General features: G+C 39.0%; 1 protein-coding gene across 4 annotated transcripts in view; it reads right to left on the bottom strand.

The window, feature by feature from the left end:
- Positions 1-25,360, bottom strand: part of ST6GALNAC3 (ST6 N-acetylgalactosaminide alpha-2,6-sialyltransferase 3) — a 565,989-nt gene that overhangs the window by 301,629 nt on the left and 239,000 nt on the right. The gene's annotated exons all lie outside the window — the stretch shown is intronic.

Here is a 25,360-nt window from a genome sequence, read left to right as displayed (position 1 = left end):
GATGTCTTCCTAGGCCAGTGAAGGTAGCTCCGCTAGTCTGCACTCTCACGGCATATTAGCTTATCTGGAGGAAGCCCTGACTACATGCTAATGCAGCTGCTGTTCACAATCTCACAGCAGCCCAGACCATGAGGGGAAGAAAGGGATAATCACTAAGGAATCACTTTGCTATGGCAGGGTGAGATGGATTTCTGCTTAGATTTCAGAGATACGGTTCCCCAGTGAATCAGCTCTCACCCCTGCCTGCACCACCCAATCAGCCTTGCCCTTTGACCTTGACCTTTCCCCTGCCTCATATTTTTCCTCAGCAGATAAATGGAAATAAAAGGAGCTACTCTTCACAGAGGTGCTGGGACTGCAGTGTCTCGAATCTGGCATTGAGCCAGGCATAAAACAATCTGAGATGCTGTCACAGTCCTCACCACTAATAGTTGTTTTATTTTGTCCAAAATAAAACAACTTAAACTTGTAGTGACTTAGTTTCCTCACCTACATAATGGGTCTAAGATCCCAATGATTATCTCATGAATTTCTAATGGAGGTCAAACATGAAAATGACTGTTGTAAACTGCTCCAAATGCTGAGATTCCATCACCAATGCCAAATGAGATACAAGAGCCTTGTTTATACCACAGAGATACACTACTGTTTAGAATTAGAGATCTCTATACTTAAGCATCTTAGGATTCACTTATATGGTAAATTTAAGAGCATTCCATGACAATCATTAGGGTAAAACAGAAAATATTCTGTGCCTTGCCATGCTAAGAAATACAATACTATGAAACATGTTTTAGATCAAAGTCCTATTATTCTAACAAATAATTGAAATGATACTAAAAGAAATTAAGATACAGCAGGGGCGGAGACAGGAAAAGCCAGACATATGCAATCATTCTTCCAAAGGATTTTAGAAGAGACCATTGATTTGAAGTGCTCCTGACACGTTGATGGAGCAGCTCAATCTTTTGCCAGTGAATGTTTAGCCTTTTGTTTTTCATTTATAGATATATTTGAATATATACTTAGGACATGTAATAACTATGGAACTTCACCACAAACACAGCACTGAGGAGCCATGTGGATGAAAGGCTCTTGGGGCTGCAGCCAGGAGTCAGTGCTGTGCCTCTGAGGTGGGAGAGCCGACTTCAGGACACTGGTCCACAAGAGACCTCGCAGCTCCACGAAATATCAAATGGCGAAAATCTCCCAGAGATCACCATCTCAACACCAGCACCCAGCTTCACTCAAAGACCAGCAAGCTACAGTGCTGGACACCCTATGCCAAACAAGAAGCTAGATTAACAGAAATATAGATCAATGGAACAGGATAGAAAGCCCAGAGATAAACCCACGCACATATGGTCACCTTATCTTTGATAAAGGAGGCAGGAATGTACAGTGGAGAAAGGACAGCCTCTTCAATAAGTGGTGCTGGGAAAACTGGACAGGTACATGTAAAAGTATGAGATTAGAACACTCCCTAACACCATACACAAAAATAAGCTCAAAATGGATTAAAGACCTAAATGTAAGGCCAGAAACTATCAAACTCTTAGAGGAAAACATAGGCAGAACACTCTATGACATAAATCACAGCAGAATCCTTTTTCACCCACCTCCTATAGAAATGGAAATAAAAGTAAACAAATTGGACCTAATGAAACTTCAAAGCTTTTGCACAGCAAAGGAAACCATAAACAAGACCAAAAGACAACCCTCAGAATGGGAGAAAATGTTTGCAAACAAAGGAACTGAAAAAGGATTAATCTCCAAAATTTTCAAGCAGCTCATACAGCTCAATATCAAAAAAACAAACAACCCAGTCCAAAAATGGGCAGAAGACCTAAATAGACATTTCTCCAAAGAAGATATATAGATTGACAAGAAACACATGAAAGAATGCTCAACATCATTAATTATTAGAGAAATGCAAATCAAAACTACAATGAGATATCATCTCACACCAGTCAGAATGGCCATCATCAAAAAATCTAGAAACAATAAATGCTGGAGAGGGTGTGGAGAAGAGGGAACCCTCTTGCACAGCTGGTGGGAATGTGAATTGGTACAGCCATTATGGAGAACAGTATGGAGGTTCCTTAAAAAGCTACAAATAGAACTACCATATGCCCCAGCAATCCCACTACTGAGCATATACCCTGAGAAAACCATAATTCAAAAAGTCAGGCTTCCCTGGTGGCGCAGTGGTTGAGAGTCCGCCTGCCGATGCGGGTGACGCGGGTTCGTGTCCCGTTCCAGGAGGATCCCACGTGCCGCAGAGCGGCTGGGCCCGTGAGCCATGGCCGCTGAGCCTGCGCGTCTGGAGCCTTTGCTCTGCAACGGGAGAGGCCACGGCAGTAAGAGGCGCACGTACCGCAAAAAAGAAAAAAAAGAGTCCTGTGCTAAAATGTTCATTGCAGCTCTATTTACAATAGCCAGGAGATGGAAACAACCTATGTGTCCATCATCGGATGAATGGATAAAGAAGATGTGGCACATATATACAATGGAATATTACTTAGCCATAAAAAGAAACAAAATTGAGTTATTTGTAGTGAGGTGGATGGACCTAGAGTCTGTCATACAGAGTGAAGTGAGTCAGAAAGAGAAAGACAAATACCATATGCTAACACATATATATGGAATCTAAGGAAAAAAAATGTCATGAAGAACCTAGGTATAAGACAGGAATAAAGACACAGACCTACTAGAGAATGGACTTGAGGATATGGGGAGGGGAAAGGTAAGCTGTGACAAAGTGAGAGAGTGGCATGGACATATATACATTACCAAACGTAAAATAGATAGCTAGTGGGAAGCAACTGCATAGCACAGGGAGATCAGCTCGGTGCTTTGTGACCACCTGGATGGGTGGGATAGGGAGGGTGGGAGGCAGGGAGACGCAAGAGGGAGGAGATATGGGAACATATGTATATGTATAACTGATTCACTTTGTTATAAAGCAGAAACTAACACACCATTGTAAAGCAATTATACTCCAATAAAGATGTAAAAAAAAACAAGAAAAGAAATTAAGATAACTGAGCCCTGTCTTGCTTCCATTATGTAAATGCAATCTACCCTGAGTTCTTCTCAGGGTAAGCTAATGGCACTCTGACGAAATCCACGGTGAGAAACTGCAGCTTCCTCCCGGCCTTCTCAGCCTGCCCCAGCATTCTAATCTTTGCCTCATGTCAGGCAGGCTTTGAAAGTGTGACCCTGCGTTCCAGACTCACTTATTCTCTTTCCCCAAAACAGAAGTCCTTATTAAAATCCATGCAGCCCCTTCAGCTGTGGTACTGCTGGCTGAGCCCAAACTGACAACATTGAAAATAGCAAGTAAGAAGGGAAAAACAATTTTACATGGCTCTTTGGGATCAATAAAATTAATGATTTTTACCAGGAATAAGTTATTCTTACTCCAGCATGGTTAGAGATAGGTGGTCAGTCAGTCTAGGCTGGTAGAATAAGGTTTCCCTGTAAGAGGTATTCATTCACTTAACAAACATTCCTTGAGCATCTGCTATGTGCTCTATGACAATTGAAAAACATAATTTGGAAAAGTAGGTATTAAAAACCTCAATTAATTATTTGCTTGGTCTTTATTGAGATAGGCATCAGGTAGAGTTCTACTCCCAAACGACCTTTTGAAGCAAGTAGATGCAGACATATTATCAAATAGTGAAAAATGTAGAATGTTCTGGACCAAACTAACAAAGTCAGTAGAGGATTAAATGGCACCAACTCAAGCATTTTGAAAGAGCTGGAATAATACTATGAATATGTGTAACTCCTGAATGTGCATTAGAATCACCTGTGAAGCTTTCTAAAAATACCTGTGATATCTGTGACACAGCCTAACCTCTGAAAAGCCTAGCCTCTCAAAGTATGGTGCCAGGACCAGAAGCATGAGAATTATCTGGAAACATATTACAAATGCAAACTCTTGAAACCGGCCTCAGATCTACTGACTCTGAAACCCTGTATTAGGGCCCAGAAATTAGTATTTTACCCAATGCTTCAGGTGAATCTGATGAATATTAAAGTTTGAAAATTGCTTCTCTAGATTATACTTTCCAGGGACTTAGGTGTGCTTATAGAAGAAGTCAATTTGTCATTGGATTATTTCATCCTATTATGGTTCCCACAAAAGCAAAATATAAATGGAGACGTCTCAGTGGAGAATTAACATAAACATCCTTATGAGTTCACATCCTTATGAGTTCAAACTAAAGATTCGAAAAGATACATGCACCGCAATGTTCACTGCAGCACTATTTACAATAATCAGGACATGGAAGCAACCTAAATGTCCATCAACAGAGAAATGGACAAAGATTTGGTACTTATATACAGTGGAACATTAGCCATAAAAAAGAACGAAATAATGCCATTTGCAGCAACATGGATGGACCTAGAGATTGTCATACTGAATGAAGTAAATCAGACAAAGATGAAATCACATGATATCACTTATATGTGGAATCTAAAAAAAGGGTACAAATGGGGACTTCCCTGGTGGCACAGTGGTTAAGAATCCTCCTGCCAATGCAGGGGACACGGGTTCGAGCCCTGGTCTGGGAAGATCCCACATGCCGTGGAGCAACTAAGCCCGTGAGCCACAAGTACTGAGCCCATGCTCTAGAGCCCACAAGCCACAACTACCGAGCCCGTGTGCCTACAGCCCCAGCTCCGCAACAAGAGAAGCCACCACTATGAGAAGCCCGCACACCAAAACGAAGAGTAGCCCCCGCTCGCCGCAACTAGGGAAAGGCCACAGCAACGAAGACCCAACACAGCCAAAAAATAAATTAAATAAATAAAAAATAAACTTTAAAAAAAAGGGTACAAGTGAATTTATCTACAAAACAGAAATAGAGTTACAGATGTAGAAAACAAACTTATGGTTACTGGAGGTAAGGGCGGGAGGGATAAATTGGGAGATTGGGATCGACATATACACACTACTATATATAAAATAGATAACTAGTAAGGACCTACTGTATAGCACAGGGAACACTACTCTTCAATGCTCTGTAATGGCCTATATGGAAAAAGGATGTAAAAAAGAGTGGATATATGTATAACTGATTCACTTTGCTGTATACCTGAAGCTAACACGACATTGTAAATTAACTAGAATCCAATAAAAATTTTAAAATATATATAGTTAGATAGCAAGTTTAGAAAATCATAAATGGTATAATTAGGTAAGCATGGATTTGGTTGGCCAATGTCAGAATACTAGAAAGCAATAACAAAGAGCAGCTTCAAAGAATAAATCTTTAGCAAGGGCTGCCTTATCCAGTATATAATAAACACATGTAATTCTACCAGCTGAAATCATCTTTGAAGTAAGAGATACTATCTTACTAAATTTATTCCTCAAAGGTCGGCAATGCTTAATGGTTACAGGTTCAGATTTTAGATTTGCTTGGGTTCTTCCACCTAGCAACTCTATGATCTTGGGCAAATTAATTAACCTCTCTGTGCCTCAGTATTCTAATCTATAAAATGAGAAAATAGTACCAACCACATAAGATCGTTGTGACAAGTGTGCTCTTATACGTAAAGCACCAGCAAGCACTTGATAAATGTTAGCTACCATAGTCATTATCATATGTTCTTTCTATTTCCTACTGCATCTGGCCCATCATTCAAGTAATTGTTTTCTTAAATGGAACGATATTAATAAAAGTCTTAGGAATTTTACAATACATATAGACAGGGAGTGAAAACATGCATAAACAAGGATAGCTAGATTCACTGAGAAGAGAGGCAGAAGATAATTTTTTCATTGACTGATTAATAAGAAAAATTTAAATGAAGGTTGAGATAAATTGATAGATGTCAAACCCATAATTGGCAATTATGAGAACTTAATGGTAGTTGAACAAAATTATAGAGATAAAAATAGAATCTTTGGGCTTCCTTGGTGGCGCAGTGGCTGAGAGCCCGCCTGCCGATGCAGGCGACACGGGTTCGTGCCCCGGTCAGGGAGGATCCCACGTGCCGCAGAGCGGCTGAGCCCGTGAGCCATGGCCACTGGGCGTGCGCGTCCAGAGCCTGTGCTCTGCAACGGGAGAGGCCACAGCAGCTGGAGGCCCACGTGCCAAAAAAAAAAAAAAAAAAAAAATAGAATCTTAAGATTAGAAAGGATCTTGGCAAAGCGTGTATTCCAAATCAATAGAAGAATATATATTTGGTAGCATCCCTGTGAGTCTTGGTACAAATACTTCCAGTAATTGAGACCTCGTTATTTAACAACATAGTACATTCGGATTTTGAACAGTTTTAATGCCATAAAGTTGTTACTTATATTGAGCTCAATCTGCCTTCACACCTTCCAATCACTGTCCTCCTTCCTGTGATTCTTACGAAATACAAATCTTCCTGAGCATTCACACCCACTGAACATATTATAACTGAGGAGAGCTACATCGCTGGATAAAGCTAATTTATTTTTCTGTTAGGGTTGAAATAAATACTACCCTGAAACTCAAACATTTAAAAATAGTTTTGCATGTGCTTCTCTCTGTGTGAAGGCACCACTACAGACAGGAAGGGAATGGAAGGGACTTGAGATATACAGAGGACCTGACCTTTAGGAGTTTATGGGTACATAGAGGAAGTCAGCTCTGCACACAAGTAATGGGAATAAATGGTTATATGTGCTCTGATAGAAATAGGTAGAGGCTACATTAGGAACACAAGCACACCAAGGAGAAGAAGGTAATCAGAAAAGGCCTGGAAGGTAGTAGTTCACCAGGTAAATGAGGGGGAGGGGCAGACATTTGAAAATTCAGAAAGGCATGAAATACATTGTGTATTTTGGAATTCAAAGTGATTCAGCATGGCCAAAGCTTTGAGCACCATGGGGAGGGAGTTCAATGAGTGATAAGCTGAGAGGCAGGCGGATGTCAGAGTCTATAAACTGAGTGGTCTTAAGGACCAGTCGTATTAATAGATTGATTCAAAACACAGGCTCTACCCTTGCAGCCACCTTATCCACTACCTCAAGGAATGCCATTAGCCCTGAGACACTTAGCACAGCCTACACATGATAAAAACCTGATTCATCACGGCCTTATTTCTTTCCAAGGACGTGGTATCGACTCTGTTCTATACAACGTAACTTAGAGTTCAGTGAAGTTAAGTACCTCATCTCAATCTGAGTACTATGGGACCAACAGAGGAAAATCAATCTCACAATTTGTTGAGTCCAAGTTTTCCAAATGTTTCCAGGTCTTTTTCATGAATTAGAAAATGAGAAAAAGGAAATGGCTGGATAAAGAAAGTGTACCACATCCCAAAGTTTCCGTGCAGAGGAATTGATAGGGTGCAGGCTCCAGTTGTTGGCCAATTAGTGATGAAACCTTCAGAGGAGCATTCTAGCAGGTTCAGCTCCCACAAGACATCTGAACCAAATGTTTTGTTTTCCCTTTGGGGATCCCCACTGTCATTAACCTGGGGAAGCTCCATTTAAAACGCTCATTTGGTGAAAGGTAGCCTGTCCACACTGATGCACTGCCACAGAATTAACTCCAGGTTACGAAAATCGTGAAAGTGAGCACAAGGAAATTTATAGCACTGACGACTTTAACAAATCTGAGCTGATTAACTGGATGCCACGAACTGAAATCCTTGTGTTCCAATCAATCTTCCAGGAAACTTCATGAAAGCACTCTTGAGGGAGTAAATCCATGAGATATTCTAGGCAGGTCTCTTTACAAAAAGAGGGGAATAATCAGGAAAGACACAATACACTGACAAGTAGGGTGATTATTAGCCACTAATTCTTAAGTTAACACTCTTTGGTAAATAAATGTCTGCATTTACATTAATTCCCCATAAAAGGAGTCTTGACACTTTTTCGAACAAAGATCCACTTGAGATACTTACTCATCAGAGAAAAATTTGCCCTAATCAGTTGGAAGTCATAGGAAAAAGACAGTGATAGGACATTTTCAGGGTAAGACCATAACCAGAATGGGAACCCATAAATGATTCGTGAAATGAGTGACCGGTCAGATGAGGAATTGATAGCAATTAATCCAGTATTTAAATCGATAAGTTGCAGAACGTTTAGGAAATAACGGTTATGGACAAGAAGTAATGCTAATGATGTAGCATTTGAACAGGAAAGGGAGAGAAAGTTTCTGCTCAATCATTACTTAAAGAGTCGAAGGAGTGAGTGACTGCAACCAGGAATGCATCTGGATATACCCTTCTGGGCATCTGTTTGTGTGATTAATTTTCCAATAAAGTTAGAATAAGTTTCTCCTCATGAGCTGTAGAAAACATCCACTCCTTTCTCCGTCCTGTTCCACTACTCGTTAAAAAGCAACTGTTCTTTACATCAAACTATGCAGTGGTTCGTCTCCTTCCATTGGTTGGGTGAAACCACTGCAAATCTGAGGGACTCAATATTCAATGACCATTTAAAAGGCGTCTTATTCAAAAGGAATGGCCAATAGCCTCACATAATTATCACAGCTATGCTAGCTAATGTCCTTTGGTCCTCAGTATCCATTTTTACCTCCTTCTGTGCTCTTTCTCCATCCTACATAGCAAGAGCTGGAAAACTAACAGCTACATTTCCCAGATTTCCTGGCCACTACGGTTCTGGATGCGATTTACATTCTGCCAATGGAAAGCACTCCTGCAAAATGTGAATTGCAGAAGGAAATGGGGCTCAATCTTCCTGTAGCATTGCTGGCTGAAGGGTAGTCTCTGGCAATTGTAGCATTTTCATTAATTAGACACCATATTTGTGGTGTGGGAAACTGGCACTCCCAGTAGCTTCCTGCAGTTATCTGACCTTGAATAAGTTATATACCTTCTCTGTCCCTTGGATTACTATTTGTAAATAGTGGGATAATAATATTGTGTGGGGTTCCTTTGAAGACTATGTGAGTATCTGGAAGGAGGTGTTAGGTTTTACTTCTGCTGCATATACCCACCTAGAAGAATGCCTGGAGAAAAGAAGTACTTAATAAGGGCTAGCTAAGAAGATGATGATTTGAGACCAACAGGATATACCTGACAAAGGAAGAGATGTGATGACAGAAGACAGAGGATAGTTGTGTGGCACTTAACAAATTACTTAACCTCTGTGCTTCATTGGTTGAATGTTCTCAATTCAAAGTGGAGAACATATCAAGTTCCCAAAATTATTAAATGGGATAATATGTCTATAAACTGAAAAGCGTAAAGAATTATACAAGTGTTTATCATTATTAGTTACAACAAAAAGTGCTGAAGAGGGTCACAAGACGGAGCTGTGACTTTACAGAGAATCAGGCAAACCACCATGGAGGAAATGGCCTTTGGACTGGGCTCTGTGGAATGGGTGTATTTTCTACATGTGGAGACAGCAGAAGCTTGCCAGTTTGAACTAAGGCATGAAGGTGAGAAACTGAAGGGCCAATATAGAATATATTCTTCTTCTTCTAACATCTTTTCTAGTAGTTATGCCACATAAGCTTTGAGAAACAGTTAAGAGAAGGAATCCTAAGTGGAATCTCCTAATTGGCTTTCTGCATACTTAACATCACTTATGGAAAAAAAACTAGTCATGGGGGCAGGACACACTGAAAAGAGAAAGCTCATGGGCATGATTATGTAGCCTACAGAATTTAAGATGCATTCTTCTACATTAAAAGCAAAAAAGAAAAAAGAAAGCTTCCTACTAGCAGGAAAATGTCAAGGTGGCTCAGATGGTGAATATTATTCTGTTGCCATGATTCCTATGGTTTGTCAGCATAAGTATTTTTAACACAGGCACGCCACTCACTGAAGAGATGAATGACCTCATGTTAGGTGACTCCATTCCCAACTTCTAAGTGGGGATAATAAGAACAGGCTGAGAGTGGGTTATTTAATGAAAAGGAAAATTATAATGATCATGCTGGTTTCAAGAAGCAAGTAAGAAAATTGACCACAGACTCATGAACTAAAAATAAATAAACAAGTAAATTCTGGAGATGATGAGGGCAATTGGAGTCAGGTCATATTCATGTGGCTCCCATGGATATCAAAGACAAATCTGCCTCTTTGAAGGAGATATTCAAGAAAGAAACACAAGGGCTATTTGGCATATAGCTCGGCACCTAAAACTGTGCCTCATTTTCATCCTCTGTGGATTTCTGATGGTATCAATTTCCACCTAATTTAAAATCAAGAGAATATATTACCATATTCGCCAAGTTCTTTAATTTGAGAAAGTAAACATTTTCACACTGAAAGGCTGTCCTGAACACATCCTGTCTGAAAGCTCATATTGTTTCAAGAATAAAGGGTTAAAAGGCTCAGTGCAGCCGGGGATGAAATACAGTTATCAACCATACTGCTTTTGAAACAGGGCTTAAGTAACTCATAAAACAGCAGTTCCTTTTGAAAAATGTTAAGGAGAGAATTATGAGGTCAATTCATCAGCAAGATAGCAAGAATGGTGGTGTTCTAGTTGTTGTGCCTACCAGTACAATACAGTAAAAAGTCAGGAGGAGGGCTTCGCTTTTGTTCTCAGTCCAGATGTGAACTGTGACACCATGATCGACTTAGATCAGCTTACGCTAGTAAGTAAAAATCGCAACTCTTATACATCATCATCAACAAAAGCAATCAAGACATATATGAAAGATCTAAGCCATTGAACCCTGAGCAAAGGAAGTAGGGTCGGTATAAAGAATAATGTTTCAGCACATTGGATGCGCTGGAGTCTGGATTTCAAGACTCAGCCCTGCCATTTTGAGCAAGTGTGATTTGGAGCCAGTTGTATAACCTGTCCTTGTCTCTGTTTCCTTATCTACAATATAGGAGAATAATTTTACATAACTCAGAGACTATTTGTGAAAAATTTTCAAATTCAGTGATTCATTACAAGACTTACATACACACTGTTACGGTTAATTTCATATGTCAGCTTGCCTGGACCATGATGCCCAGGTATTTGGTCAAACATCATCCTGGATATTTCTGTGAAGTTTTTTTTGGATGCAAGTACCATTTAAATTGGACTTTGAGTAAAGCAGATTATACTCAATAATGTGGGTGGGCTTTATCCAATCAGCTGAGGTCCTAACTGAACAAAGACTGAACTCTCCCAAGTGAAAAGGAATTCTGTCAGCAGCCTTTGGACTCAAACTGCAACTCTTCCTTGAGTCTCAAGCACAGTGGACTGCCCCAACTCACCAGGCCTCCACAACTGCATGAGCCAATTCCTTAAAAGAAATCTCTTTCTATATATACACACATCCTGTTTTTTCTGCTTCTCTGGAGAATCCTAATACATACATCATGAAACAGATGAAATTAATTGGCATAGATGGTTTAAAACAAGAAAGTACCATCTTGATAAGTTTCAAGAGAAAAATCATAGTCATTTCAATATAGGCCCTAAAGTCATTTGATAAAATTCAACACATATAGATACAATTTTAGAAAAATAACTTTAAAACCAATTGAGTTATTCCTTAATATGGTAAAGAAAACCCAGTCAGGTCAACTTTATGCTGAGTGATCAAGCATTAGAAGCACTCTTTTAAAATTTGCAACTGTTTGATAAGCTCTAGTCAGTGCAATAAACATTGAAAAGAAATGAGAAAAAGATCATTCAAAAACATTGAGATTGCGCACCAGAGAAATCCAAAGGAAACTTCTAAACCTTAACTAGAACTCTTTAGTATAGCAAAAAATGCAAGACAAATATGTGAAATTAATAGCATTTCTGCATACCAAAATTAAACAGCTATAAATATGATTTTAGCTTGTACTAATGATAAGAAAAAGAAAAAACAGCTCAGCAAACATTTATTGAACTCCTATTAGATGCCACAAGAACTTTGTTTAAAATGTATATACATGCTCTTTTTCAGCAAATTACTTAAAAATTACTTGTATAGATAATACATTCTTAATAGAAAGAGCAACTGTTATTAAAACATTTGTTTTTATCAAGTTAACATATAATGCAATTCCAATCAATATTTCACTAGTGTGGGTAGATGAAGTTATTTGAAGCAAATATGCATTCTCTCTACACTCCACTCCAGTGATGTTGGACTCGGCCATGTAACTTGCCTTGGCCTCATGGTGGGTGAAGTGTACTTTCTTGCATCTTCATATTGGGCTTGGCTCTGTGACTTGCTTTTGGTCAATGAGATGTCAGCAGATGTGAAGCCAGCAGAAGCTTGCAATGTGCTTCCAAAGTTGGGCTTAATCTCTTGTGCTTTTGCCTTCCCCATGAGAAGAATATACTCCAGTTGGCCCAGAGGTCATCAGTGAAGAGTGACACAGGAAGCAGACCTGGGCCCAACTTGCATATTTGAAGCTAAGCCCAGCGGAGCCCACTGGATGGGCAGTATCCCCGCTGACCCACAGAAGAGTGAGCAAGAATAAGTTATTATTGTTTAAGCCACTGAGTTTTGGGGTGATTTGTTACACAGAACTGTTATGCACATAGTTGTCTGATACAACCGAGACTTTCCATTTTGTTCAACAAAATGATGTAGAGGTGAATTAATATTCTGAAAAAAAAGGTGAGCAAAGAGGAAGCAAGTCTAACCCCACAAGGAACAATAATTTTAAAAATAGTATTTACTGGGCTTCCCTGGTGGCGCAGTGGTTGAGAGTCCGCCTGCCGATGCAGGGGACACGGGTTCATGCCCCGGTCCAGGAAGATCCCACATGCCGCGTAGCGGCTGGGCCCGTGAGTCATGGCCGCTGAGCCTGTGCGTCCGGAGCCTGTGCTCCGCAACGGGAGAGGCCACAACAGTTAGAGGCCCGCGTACCGCAAAGAAAAATAATAATAATAATAGTATTTACCAAAAACAAATGTTGATCAATGAACCAAAATAATGAGCACAAAAAATAGAGCTAATAAAAAAATATATATATACACACATACATACATATATATACACACACACACAATGGACTATTACTCAGACATAAAAAAAGAATGAAAGAATGCTATTTGCAGCAACAGGCATGGACCTAGAGAATATCATATTAAGTGAAGTAAGTCAGACAAGGAAAGACAAATATTATATGATATCACTTATATGTGGAATCTAAAAAATAATATAAATGAATCTATATGCAAAACAGAAACAGACTCACAGACATAGAAAACAAACTTATGGTTACCAAAGGGGAAGGGGGGGTGTAATTAGGAGTATGGGACTAACAGATACAAACTACTATACATAAAATAGATAAGTAACAAGGATTTATTGTATAACACAGGGAACAATATTCAATATGCTGTAATAATCTAGAATGGAAAATAATTTGAAGAAATACATATATAACTGAATCACTTTGCTGTACACCTGAAACACAGTATTGTAAATCAACTATATTTTGATTTAAAAAATAGAAAAAAATTGTGGGCAAAACAGATACTTTTCAGAAAAGTGTTTAGAATTGTATGATCCTTTTTTTCTTTTCTTCTTTCTTTTCTTTTTATTGTATCTATATGAGAAGATGAATGTTAACTGAACCTACTGTGGTAATCATTTCACAGTGTATGAAAATCAAATCATTGTGCTGTAAACCTTAAACTTATACAGTGTCAAATGTCAATTATATCTCAATAAAATTAAAAATGCATAAATCATAAATATACAGCACAATGAATTATCCCAAAGTGAACAAAGGTTTATCACAAAGTGATTGTAGGATAGAAATGATAAATGCTTAGCAATGTAAAAAATATCCATAAACTTTTACATACACCACAATTACAACTTCACAAATATGTGCATATAGAGAAAGAATATATAGAAAATGATTGCATAACAGGATATTTAAATAAAAGTACTTCTGTCTCAAGGGTTTTGGGAGAAATAACAAAGACCAGAAAAATATAACATTTGTACACAGTATTTCCACAGACTAAAACTATAGGCAAAATAACCTATACAGGACATTTTGAAATTATCAAAGTGCTTCAGTGAGCATTTGCCTATCTCTGGCATATATAAGAAATGTGGAAGAGGCATTTTTTGAGGAGAAAAGTAGTCCCTCTCTTTAGCCTCAAGTTTCATAAGCCTTTCCAGAGCAGAGATGTGATTACATAAATGGTAGCTATTATTACAAGAGACAGTATGTGTGGTGGTCAAGAGCAGGAACTTTGGAGCCAGGGTATAAGTCTCAGCAACTCCACCTTAACCTTTCTATGCCCCTGTTTCCTCATCTGAAAAATGGGATGCTAATAATACCTACTTATTAGGGTCATTATGAGGCTTAAATAAATTAGTATATGTAAAGCATTTAGAACAATGTCTGGCGCATAGTAAGCACTACATGTGTTGCCTTATTATCACCATCATCATCAATATTATTGATAGCTAAGTGTCCTCAATCCAACAAATATTATTAAACTTTATTAGAAAGAGTTATTGGCAAAATACAATACCATATGGAATGACCAAAAAGTTGTTTAGTTTGTACCTTTTCTTCCCAGAAATTCCACAAATAATTTACATTGCCAAAAAAGTGGTTTGCTGTACAATAAAAGAAACTGCTGAAGTGTATGAGTACAGCTAAGAGGAATTTAAAAGTTCACACTGACTTCCACATGTATTCTTGGGGGAATCTTTGAAGGACTTGTATTTCATAAGCTTTTTGAGGAGAAGGCAGGAATTATTTCTATAATACTTATTTTTTTCCCTGAAAGTATGTTGTATTCAGTATAGAAAATTAAAACACTGATGTATTCGCAATGCATTTGTCTTATACATCCCTTCCCTATGGAGCTGGACTAGTATATATTTCAAACTATTTTCAACCACTCAGTCTGTGTCTTCCTCCATCTCAGTTAATGACAATTCCAGCCTTCCAGATAGATACACAGGTCAAAAACCCAAATCCATTTTTTACAATAACTTTTTAATTTTAGAACAGTTTTAGATTTACAGGAAATAAGAGGGCAATACAGAGTTCCCATATACCCCACATCCAGTTATCCCTATTATCAAAATCGTATTTTGGTATTATACATTCGTTATAATGAATGAAACAATACTGGTAAATTACTATTAACTAAAGTCCACACTTGATTGAGATTTCCTTAGTTTTGACCTAACGCCCTTTTTCTGTTCCAAGATCCCATCCAGGATACCACGTTACAGTTAGTAGACATATCTTCTTAGGATCCTCATGGCTCTGGAAGTTTCTCAGACTTTCCTTGTTTTTTCTCTGGTGTTTTTCTCATTAGTCAGGGGTTATGGGTTTGGGGGAAGAAGACTACAGAGGCAAACTGCCATTTTCATCACATCTTCCTAAGGGAACATACTACCAACATGATTTATCGCTATTGATGTTGACCTGGACCACCTGGCTAAGGTAGAGTCTGTCAAGTTTCTCCACTGTAAAATTACTTTTTTTCCCATTTCCATGTTGTACTCTGGAAGGAAGTCACTATAAGCAAGCCACAGAGGAGTAAAAGAATACTCACTTCTAAAAGTACTCCAAACAATATACCTATCTAGACATTTTAAATTGTTTTTTTTTGATAACAGAAACAGCTGTTTCACAGATAGATCTGTGTTTCACAGACAGATATTGCTTAAAAAATAAAGTATTTAATTCTAGTAATTTGTTCTAGTAATAAGTGCAATATGTGCTCATTGTATAAAAACTGGAAAACATGTTTAAGCAAATGGTCACCTAAAATGTACCACCCAGACATAGACCACTACAGTTAATATTTCGAGGTATCGTCTCCAAAACTTCTTTCTATGTCTACATATAAAGAGTTAAAATAATCCTCTGCATATACTACTCTATCTTGCTTATTACCATTTAACATTAAGAAAAATTGTTCTGTAGTTTTAGACAGAGTGGTCTCGTCTTTACAATTCCCAAGCCTAGCAAAGTGCCCAGCATGTAGTGGCTTCAGCAAGTGTGATCCAATGAGCTTTCTGACTTGAATGGATGAAGCCTCCATGAAACCATTTAATGTAATTTGCTGACCAAGGCGTTCTCAGTCTCTTCCTTTGCCTCACAAGATAACCAAAGTCACAGGCATAGAATCACCAATTTGGGGCCTTGGAAAATGAGTTAGATTAGTGAAATAGTACGTTGTCTGTAAGGACTAAAAGATAATAGTGTGTGAGGTGTTTAAACACACAGGCCTATGATCCCTTATCCCAAATCCTTTTGACTAGGTATATTTTGGAATTCAGAATTTTCAGTTGAGGATGATAGAGCAAATGTTCAGTATATTATGAAACACCACAATTGGGCATAGGGAAACACATCGTAGTCAAACAGTCATATTTTTTTATAGCAAAGCATGTGAATAATCACTATAAATAGGCCATTTCCTTGTGTTTTGTGATTTCCAACAGTGCATTCTAAGAATCCCTTGCGTCTGGGTTCTGGGAACACCCTCTAGAGGAGTCCCAATTCCTTTAGCCCCAGTTTATTACCAGCTAGGGACCAAATTTTTGGTTGATTTCTCAGCTTGCAGAGTTCCTAGAAAGTGCAAGCAGTAAAATTCAAATTGTAAAACCACTAGGGTACAGGTCTGGCATTTTGAAGTTCCAGGGACAATTTTTTGTTATCTAAAGACCAAAGATATAAATAAGCTTCCTGGGCTTCCCTGGTGGCGCAGCGGTTGAGAGTCCGCCTGCCGATGCAGGGGACGCGGGTTTGTGCCCCGGTCCGGGAGGATCCCACATGCCGCGGAGCGGCTGGGCCCGTGAGCCACGGCCGCTGAGCCTGCGCGTCCGGAGCCTGTGCTCCGCAACGGGAGAGGCCACGACAGTGAGAAGCCCGCGTACCGCAAAAAATAATAAGAATAATAAATAAATAAATAAGCTTCCTTATCTGTTTTCTGTGCCAGTTTTCATGATTTCTTTCCTAGCCCAACCTTTCACTTGGGGAAAGCTTGTAAAAGCCCAGCTTTAGGATGGGGGAGGGGGTTTTCTCACTCTCTGCCTTTGCTGGACCCAGGCCTTGCCCTCTAACCTGTAGGGTGGATATAACCCATCTCCTCAGTCACTGATACTGATAAACTCCCAGGAAACCACACCATCAGTCTTCAGGCTTATACCTCTCTTTCCATTCCTTCTCAGTTTCTGGTGCCTGACGATTTCCCTCCTTTCTAGCAAAGCCAGCTGGGCATTAAATAATATATCCTATTTTATCCAGCATGTCCTGGTGTTACAGCAGAATTGTCAGGTTATCTCAGGCCACCATATTGCCAGACCAGAACTCTTACTTTCATTTTCCTTTTAAATAATATGTTTGTTAAATACTTTAAAATATTCTATTAGCCAGATTATTCAATTAACTAGATATACCTCTTCCAAAGCCTTACGGAATAATATTTAATATAGGAGCTATATAGTTACTCTTGAAATAAAAAATTCTTTAATGAATATTTTTCTTTTGTAAGTAAGCCTTTGTTAAGCCTACTCTGGAAAATGAGAAATCACAATTTGATGCCATCTACTTAGTGACAAATTATCTTCCAGGTATTGAATACAATCGTTTAGTTGAAATTACTTGAATGTTCACTATTCTTAACAGCAACAGAATAAATCTGTCATGCTGAAATGTCAATGCCCTCCAGGTGGTATTGTTCCAGGGTACTTGTAATCAAACCAAACCTATCTCTTTCTCTTCCTTAGTGAACCCCAATCTTAATTTTTCTTTAAAGTGGAGTTCATTGCTGAGCCTTAGCACATTGTCTGGAACTGAACAAGGACTTATTCAATATTTGGTGGCTGAACGGCTACTTGATGAATGGTTTTGTGCTAGTCACTCCGTCAGGCTATTAGCTGGAACTTGAGAAAAGATGAACAAAAACTCTTACCATTGGGGCCCCAGTTCTATTATCTTTTTCAACTTTCAAGTCAGGGTGGTCTTTGTGGGTACTCTGTTTTGTTTTTCTTTGCTTGTCACATACGAGGTAATTTGATATTTGAATTTCTAATACGCCCCTTTCAAGAGTGTTAACATACAAGTGGCAAATGAGCATTTTTCTATCTAAGGTTGGATAATGAATAAAATTCCCTTATATCTTCCCGGGGAACCAATTACTACGTTGAAAACCATGATAATACCAGATCTTTCATCAATAACAGATGTGATTTGTAAAGTAAAAATCAATCTGTTTTGACTGATGGTGCCTCATAGCAATAAGGGAGATTTCATCTGAATAATCGTCATAAAACTCTATGATTAATCTGTTGAGTAAACTAGAAATTCAGTGAGTAATGAGTCTTATCGGGTCATTTTCTGGCTTTATAACCTTGGGAAATTGCGACCTTCACATTCCTACCTCAAAAGGACAAGCTAATTTCCTAAACATATGTCCCTGAGCAGGGAGATATATAGGGCGCATCTCTGCAGACACCTGAGCCAACTGATGGACTGACGGGTATGTCTTCTCATACTCGTCCTCCCAGCACGTTTGAAGCACGGATTTGGAAAGATAACTCCTCACATCCTCCAGGCAGCACCTTGCTTAAAGATGAGATTCAGAAGGTTTGGTTGCTGTTGCTGTCAAATAACTATAATATGTAATGTATATATATATATATATATATAATCAGCTAGGATTCTTGTGGTTGCAGGTGACCAAAACATAATTGAAACATGCAGACATGAAAGAGAGCGATTTACTGGCTTCTACAGTCAAACCACAGAGGTGGGTAGGCTGACTTCAAGAATGGCTGGTCTCAGCACTAGAGTACGGTCCAGGCCCTTGCTTGAGCTCTGCAACTGGTTTCTGCTTCTCTCAACGTCTTGGTCTCATTCTCTCCAGGGAACACAGCCACTGACACCCAGAGAATCAAATCTCCACAGCTCTACCACTAAAAAGAAAAGAGGGCCTTTCTCACAGCATTACACAGAAAAACAATAAACTCTGGGAAGGGTTCGGAATGGCTCATCTCGGGCCATATGTCCACCCCGTGACCCATCACGAGATTGGTCAATCACTGGCCTGAATCTTCTGCTCACCCCTGTAGTCAGAAGGGAAGGGATTGTTTCTGTAATAAAGGGACAGTGGCGAGCAATAAAAGGCACTATATATACTTAACCAGATAATTATATTTATTAACCATTTTATGATATAATATAGTGTATATGTATATAGTCTCTGTATGTTTGTATTTGAGAAAGTGTAAATTGTCCTGTGAGCATGAGTGCATGTATATATTGCATGCATGTATGTGCATACGGATCTATTTTCTGTATATTTTACATAGTGGTTCATGACTATGGATGGATACATACATTGTACAAATGCATTACTGTTTTGCAAGTAAGAGTGTAGTTTTTCCTTTTCCAGGGATCCCATTCACATCCCCAGATCATAATTACCCAGTGAATGTATCCTCTACCTTCTATCCCCTAGAGTAAATTGCATTCCAGGCAGATTGCCCTACTGACTGCCCCCACAGGTGTCTGATTTCTTTCTCTGGAAAGTCAGAGGATCACGCAGGCCTATGGCGGTGCCTCAGGCGCCCCTTGAACATGGGGTGCCACGTCCTTGTCAGCGGTACACAAAATGAAGCATTATTAGAAGTGACCGCGTATACGGTTTTCGTGGCATCAGGATCAAGGTAAGAGCACTCCAAGACCGGGTAACCAACCAAACAATATGGGGAACTGGAAGATAAAAACTAAGGGTAATGGAACCAGAGAGAGGTGAAAAATGAGTCAACAGAGTGTGAGGCAGTGGTGATTCCTAGTGCAGACGTTAGTTGACTATGGCTAAGTGTAGCGCTCTTGGCCTACTTGGGAGTGGTAGGAGCCGAAGGAAAATGGCCAGCGCAAAACTTTCGCTCTTCTCTTCAACTCTACTTTCCCTTCTCTCTCAGTCCCATCAAATCCTTACGCTATGCACATGGCTCACCTCTCCCACAAAAGCTTTCTGGAATTATCACCCACAGCAGTGTCCGTCCCTCTCATTTGGCAGTGGAGCTTAGACTGCCTTGAGATCTGGCCACTGTTTGGGAGCTGCTCTTTCACAACCAGATTGAGAAACATAATCTTGTCTCCACTCAATAAGTACACTCCCTCACGCTTAGGAAAAAGATAAATTATCTTCAAAATGACGAAACCAATATGCCCATGCCAAGGAAGTAATCTTTGCTATATTTTAATTCAGTTGTTTCCTTTCCTATAACAAGCCAATAGTTGAAAGTTATTTTGCTTTACGATTACACAAATGGAATGTTCAGATTTTAGTTAACAATTAAATTAATCAGTTTTAATATTTTGGAACATATATTTGCGTATAATTGCTCTCAATATACTTATGTAAAATCCAAAGTCTGTATTCCCAAATACAGAAAACCTATTCATGTCAGCTTTCGTTACATGTGTACATTTATTTGAATGTGTGGAGTGTGTGCTTTTACTTCCAAGAAAGTCAGCTCTGTTTCTTAATTGTCGCTATAACTACAATTCGGGAAATGCTATTGCAACATCAATGTGTTATGCACGTCTTTAATTAGGCTAGTGCGGCCTGTCTGTCACAGCAACTGATCCTAAGTATTCTTATTTAGTCTACTTGAAGCTTTAAAATGTTCTCTTTTTATAAGAGACATATTTCAGCCTCATTAAATTGTTAAGCAAACCAATATAAGCCCTACAACTTGATTGCTGTGTTCTAGAAATCCTGTGCTTCTTCACTTAGCACATCTTTAGCACCATCTGAAAGAGCACTCTGCCCCAAGTACCTGAAATCCTCTGCAGCTCTAATATGTTAGGGCTCTCTTATCAGATGGAGACACCTGCCACCCCCCTGATCACCAGGAAGATCTGGCTGTGGCATCCTATGGAACTCCAGAGCTTGATTCTCTTATCTAGTAGTTAATGCAAACAAGTTGCAGGTTGCTTGCTCTGAGCAATGTCTCACACCAGGTCACCACAAAAGAGATAACACAATGACTGATTCCACGGTTTGGAAATTACAGATAGAATCTAGCCTAAAGTTAATTTCCTTCTCTTTCCTCAAAATCCGACATGATCTCAACCGGGAGAAACAATCATTACCTGGAACCGAGCCCTGCGGTACTTTGGTCTTTTATACCTTTTTTCTGCCGCAATTAATTTAAAATGAATCGTTAAAACTTGCATTAAGGAGAAAGCAGAGTTTTGTGGTTTTTTTTGAAACACATATAGATGTTATATGCTTTTTACCATGTCCGAGGTCAAAGGATAATACACTAACTGCCATAAAGCTATAGGGGGATTCTCTCAAATTCAGTCCTGTTAAAATGCAAGGCTGCATTATTAACCAGTAGTGACATGAGAGGGCAAGTATGAACAGCTAGCAGGTCAGGGATTAAAGCAGGGGTGGGACACAGGGGAAGTATAGGACCTATTGCAAAATCTAAATCTTTCCCGGTCCCAGCTTCAGCATGGCGCTACCTCCTGGTGGCGGTCAGCTCAAACGTTAAGTACTGATGAGGAATTCTGGGTTCTGTGGCCAGCAGGGACTTTCAGCATTTCAGCACTCACCGAGTTAGTTGGCACTCATTTTGTTTCCCTGCTTCTCAAGACTTCTCCCCCAAATATAAGAACTTTAGTCTATACTGGTTAGGAAAGGGAAGGGGGACAGGGCAAAAAATGGGAGCCAATCACCAACTTTATATTATATTATATATAATATATGTTATATTTAGACTGTCATTATTGTGGTGGGATGCGTATTTTATTTCTTTCAATTTAACTCTTCTAGATTAGTCCTCATAGTTTTCACTGCATATTCCTTTTTATGGATCTGGACCAGAAAAAAAATACTCCAACCATATGAAATGTAACTAAGTCCGTCTATTTATCTCTCCTGGGTTCTTTGTACATTTACTTCTTGTACTTCCTTTGGGAGCAGACCATTCAAAAACTAGGTGAATTGATAAAATGAAGCCGAGCTTGAACTGGGTATACTTTACTATATGGGAGGCCTTCACGACAGACTATCAGATTCATGAGACTGCTTATACTTCCGCTTGTGCCAAGCCAAAGGGACCGGAACTCATCTCATCTTTGGTTTTTTATTTTATTATTTTTAAAATTTTTTTTATTTTTCACTTACTATTTCTTTTTTTTTTAACATCTTTATTGGAGTATAATTGCTTTACAATGGTGTGTTTTTAAAGATAACAAGAGAAGCAAATTTTGCTCCCAAGCAACTCAGCTCTCCAGTGTCCGCGAAATCTTCAACTTAATCCTGCCACTCCCACGCCCCATCTTTTTTTAGACAGTAGTGGAGAGACATTCTTTCTTGTAAACATTTCCGCTCATAAAATTTTTGTCTAGTGGCAGCAATGTCTGATCCAGCTAAAGCACTGGGCCATAAAACCATCATCAACAATGATCATGTTTGCAGATGCTCTAAGTCTGGAAGTCATTGCTGGCATGCCTATGTGTTTAAAAAAATTCTTGGACTTCTGGTGGTTTCTAGAAAGCATGCGCTTTCTTCTGAGAAATTTCTGAAAAACCCTCAAGGACCAAGATTTTCAAATAAATAGATTATCTTAGTTACTACTTGACTCGGCTCAGCCATAGCTATTGACCCTTCTCTGGATTAGAACAGAGTGAATAGGCACACAGGAGTGTGTAGTTATCTTTGAAGCAAAATTTGAGGGCCACTATTATAGCTATTTGCCCCAGAACATCAAACCCACCACTTATCATTTTTGCTATATTACTTTGGCTCTTGAAGATTTTTCGTTCTGAGTCTAATAGTCTAATACAATCATCTCTGGCAAGGCCTGCGCTTGAAGCCATTATTTGGTGAGGACTAATGCACAGAGAATTTGGGCTAAGAGTAGAGCACAGGCATGGGGGTGGGAAGGGTAGAATTTTGAGAAGGAAAGATGAAATCAACAAGGGTCACCAGAATTTGTTTTCCTCCCAATTTAGCCTAGAACTATCTGAGTTTGGAGGAAAATCTGTCATTCTTTTGGAGTGTTATACATTTTTTTTCAACTTCCATGCAAAATTTTCTGCTTATTACCTGTACTAATGTCACAGCCTGGGGCCTCCCTTTCTATCATGCATAGACTAGAGGAATAAGTTAGCTGTATATCTGCTAGTTTTTACATGAAATGAAATTGCCTATTTCAAATATTTTTAGTTTATTTTAGATAGGTTACTATCCCATTGCTTTTTTTAGTTAAATATTTCTTGCTGTTAAAGTAGATGAAAACGCTTTGTGTGATTCCAGTCAATAAATATCCTACATGGGCTCAGAATGTATTTTTAATCTTTTATTATAAAATAGACAGAGAAAAGTGCATACAACATGAATGCATATTTAATAAATATTCAGAATGTGAACCCCCATGTAACTTCCAGCTGGATCAAGAGATAGAATGTTGCTGATATCTCAGAAACTCGCACTAATCACAAACCACACATTTCTCTCAGAGGTAACTGCTCTTCTCACTTACGTGATATCTAATTCCCTTGCTCTTTTTTTTTTTCCTTTTTAGTTCTACCTCCTATACATTTCCCTAAACAACATCATTTAGTTTTGTCTCTTCCTGTGATCTATAAATGGAATCACACTGTTTGTATTCTCTCATTTTTTGCATCTTTTGCTCAAAATTATGTTTGTCTAAGATTCATACGTATTATCACATATGGCTGCCATTTCCTCGTTTCCAACGATGTGTGGTATTCCAGTGTATGTAGCACAATTTTAACCATTCTCCTACTGAGAGACATGTGGCTGCTTCCAGGTTCTAGCTGTTATGAATAATGCTGCTGCACACGTCATCCACGCCTCCCACTGCATGTGCTCATGCATGTCTCTAGTGAATATACGGATGACTGGAAATGCTGGGACATAGGGTACGCAGATCTTCAGCTTTAATCGATAATGGGAAGCTGTTTTTTCCAAAGCGCTTGTTCCCCCCGCTAATATATGAGTTTCTATTGTTCCACATCATCACCGACACTTGGTATTGTTGGTTTCTTGACGTTTTGCCAATCTGACATTTAGTGTACATTTACCTCCTTGTGCTGTTTTCTTCCTTCTCATCGTGGTTTTAATTTGCAAAACTCTGATTTCTAACGAGATTGGGAACTCCTTCATATGTTTACTTCCTGAATCCAGATCCTTTGAAGTCTGGCACTCTAGACTTTGGTATTTTGGTGTTGTTCACACTGAGCATTTCATGTCATAACTGGCAAGTACTGGGACAGCAAAAGAAACTCATTCATTGAACATCAATTTGGAACTGGGCACCTCATGCACCTTGTCCTATTTAATCCTCGTAATAACTTGCTAGTTGACCTTGTTTTTGTAAGTGTGAGAACTGGCACTCAAAATCATGCCTGTGTGCCTCTGTAGTCTAAAAACTCTTTCCAGTAATCATGTTCCCTCTCAAGAAATTACCTCCACATGATCAAAATAATGATCAATATCCTGTAGTAAAGTCATTGTATTAAAAATTATACCAGGGGATTCCCTGGTGGCGCAGTGGTTGAGAGTCCGCCTGCCGATACAGGGGACACGGGTTCGTGCCCCGGTCCGGGAAGATCCCGCATGCCGCGGTGTGGCTAGGCCCGTGAGCCACGGCCGCTGAGCCTGCGCGTCCGGAGCCTGTGCTCCGTGACAGGAGAGGCCAAAACAGTGGGAGGCCCGCGTACCGCAAAAAAAAAAAAAAAATTATACCAAAAGAATTTCAAAGGTGGCTGGTTAATATGTCTAATTAAATAACTGCAGCCCTAGCTCAGTTTTCCCCTAACACTCCAAAATCCAGCCTATTAACATTTAAACAAATGAAAGGCTCTTTTTGGTGGGATTTCCCTCATGAAAGTAATTCGTGAGACAATTCAGTCACATGTTTCATTTTCTACCCATGACAGGCACTTGTGAAATGATTAACACAATCCAGTAGAGTTATAGGATATTAAACGACAGCCAGAAATAAAAGTAGCAAAAGACAAGAGTGAAACAAACTATTCTCTAAGAGATACATTTTTATATAGGTAATCAATTTATTAGGACACTCAACAAATTCAAGCAGTAGACACTTTGAAAAAAATTAATTCAAAGCCAATTAAAGGATAAACATCAAGGCTCCTAAAAATTTATGTTATTAATGGTGCCTTGTTTTTTTTTAACTATAAAGGTCTAATAAAAAGCTTGTAAATCCTGCAGATATAGAAACAATTTTCAAAGAATCAAACTAACCAGAAGCAATGACTCAGGCGTGAAATTGCCTGCAAAAGGGTCTGGACCAAGCCAGTTTTCAACATCCCTCCCTGATGCTAAGAATAACTCTTGGGATGGGAGTAGCATTCTGTGGGTAACTCTCCTCTCTCCTATCTTTGCAAAAATGACCTTTCAACGGGACCTGATCCAAAACTCTTC

This window comes from Neophocaena asiaeorientalis, unplaced genomic scaffold (genome assembly GCF_003031525.2).
Source record: "Neophocaena asiaeorientalis asiaeorientalis breed wild unplaced genomic scaffold, Neophocaena_asiaeorientalis_V1.1 scaffold15, whole genome shotgun sequence".
Taxonomy (NCBI): domain Eukaryota; kingdom Metazoa; phylum Chordata; class Mammalia; order Artiodactyla; family Phocoenidae; genus Neophocaena; species Neophocaena asiaeorientalis.
Note: the sequence above shows the minus strand (reverse complement) of the source record. Positions and strands in the feature narration are given on the sequence as shown.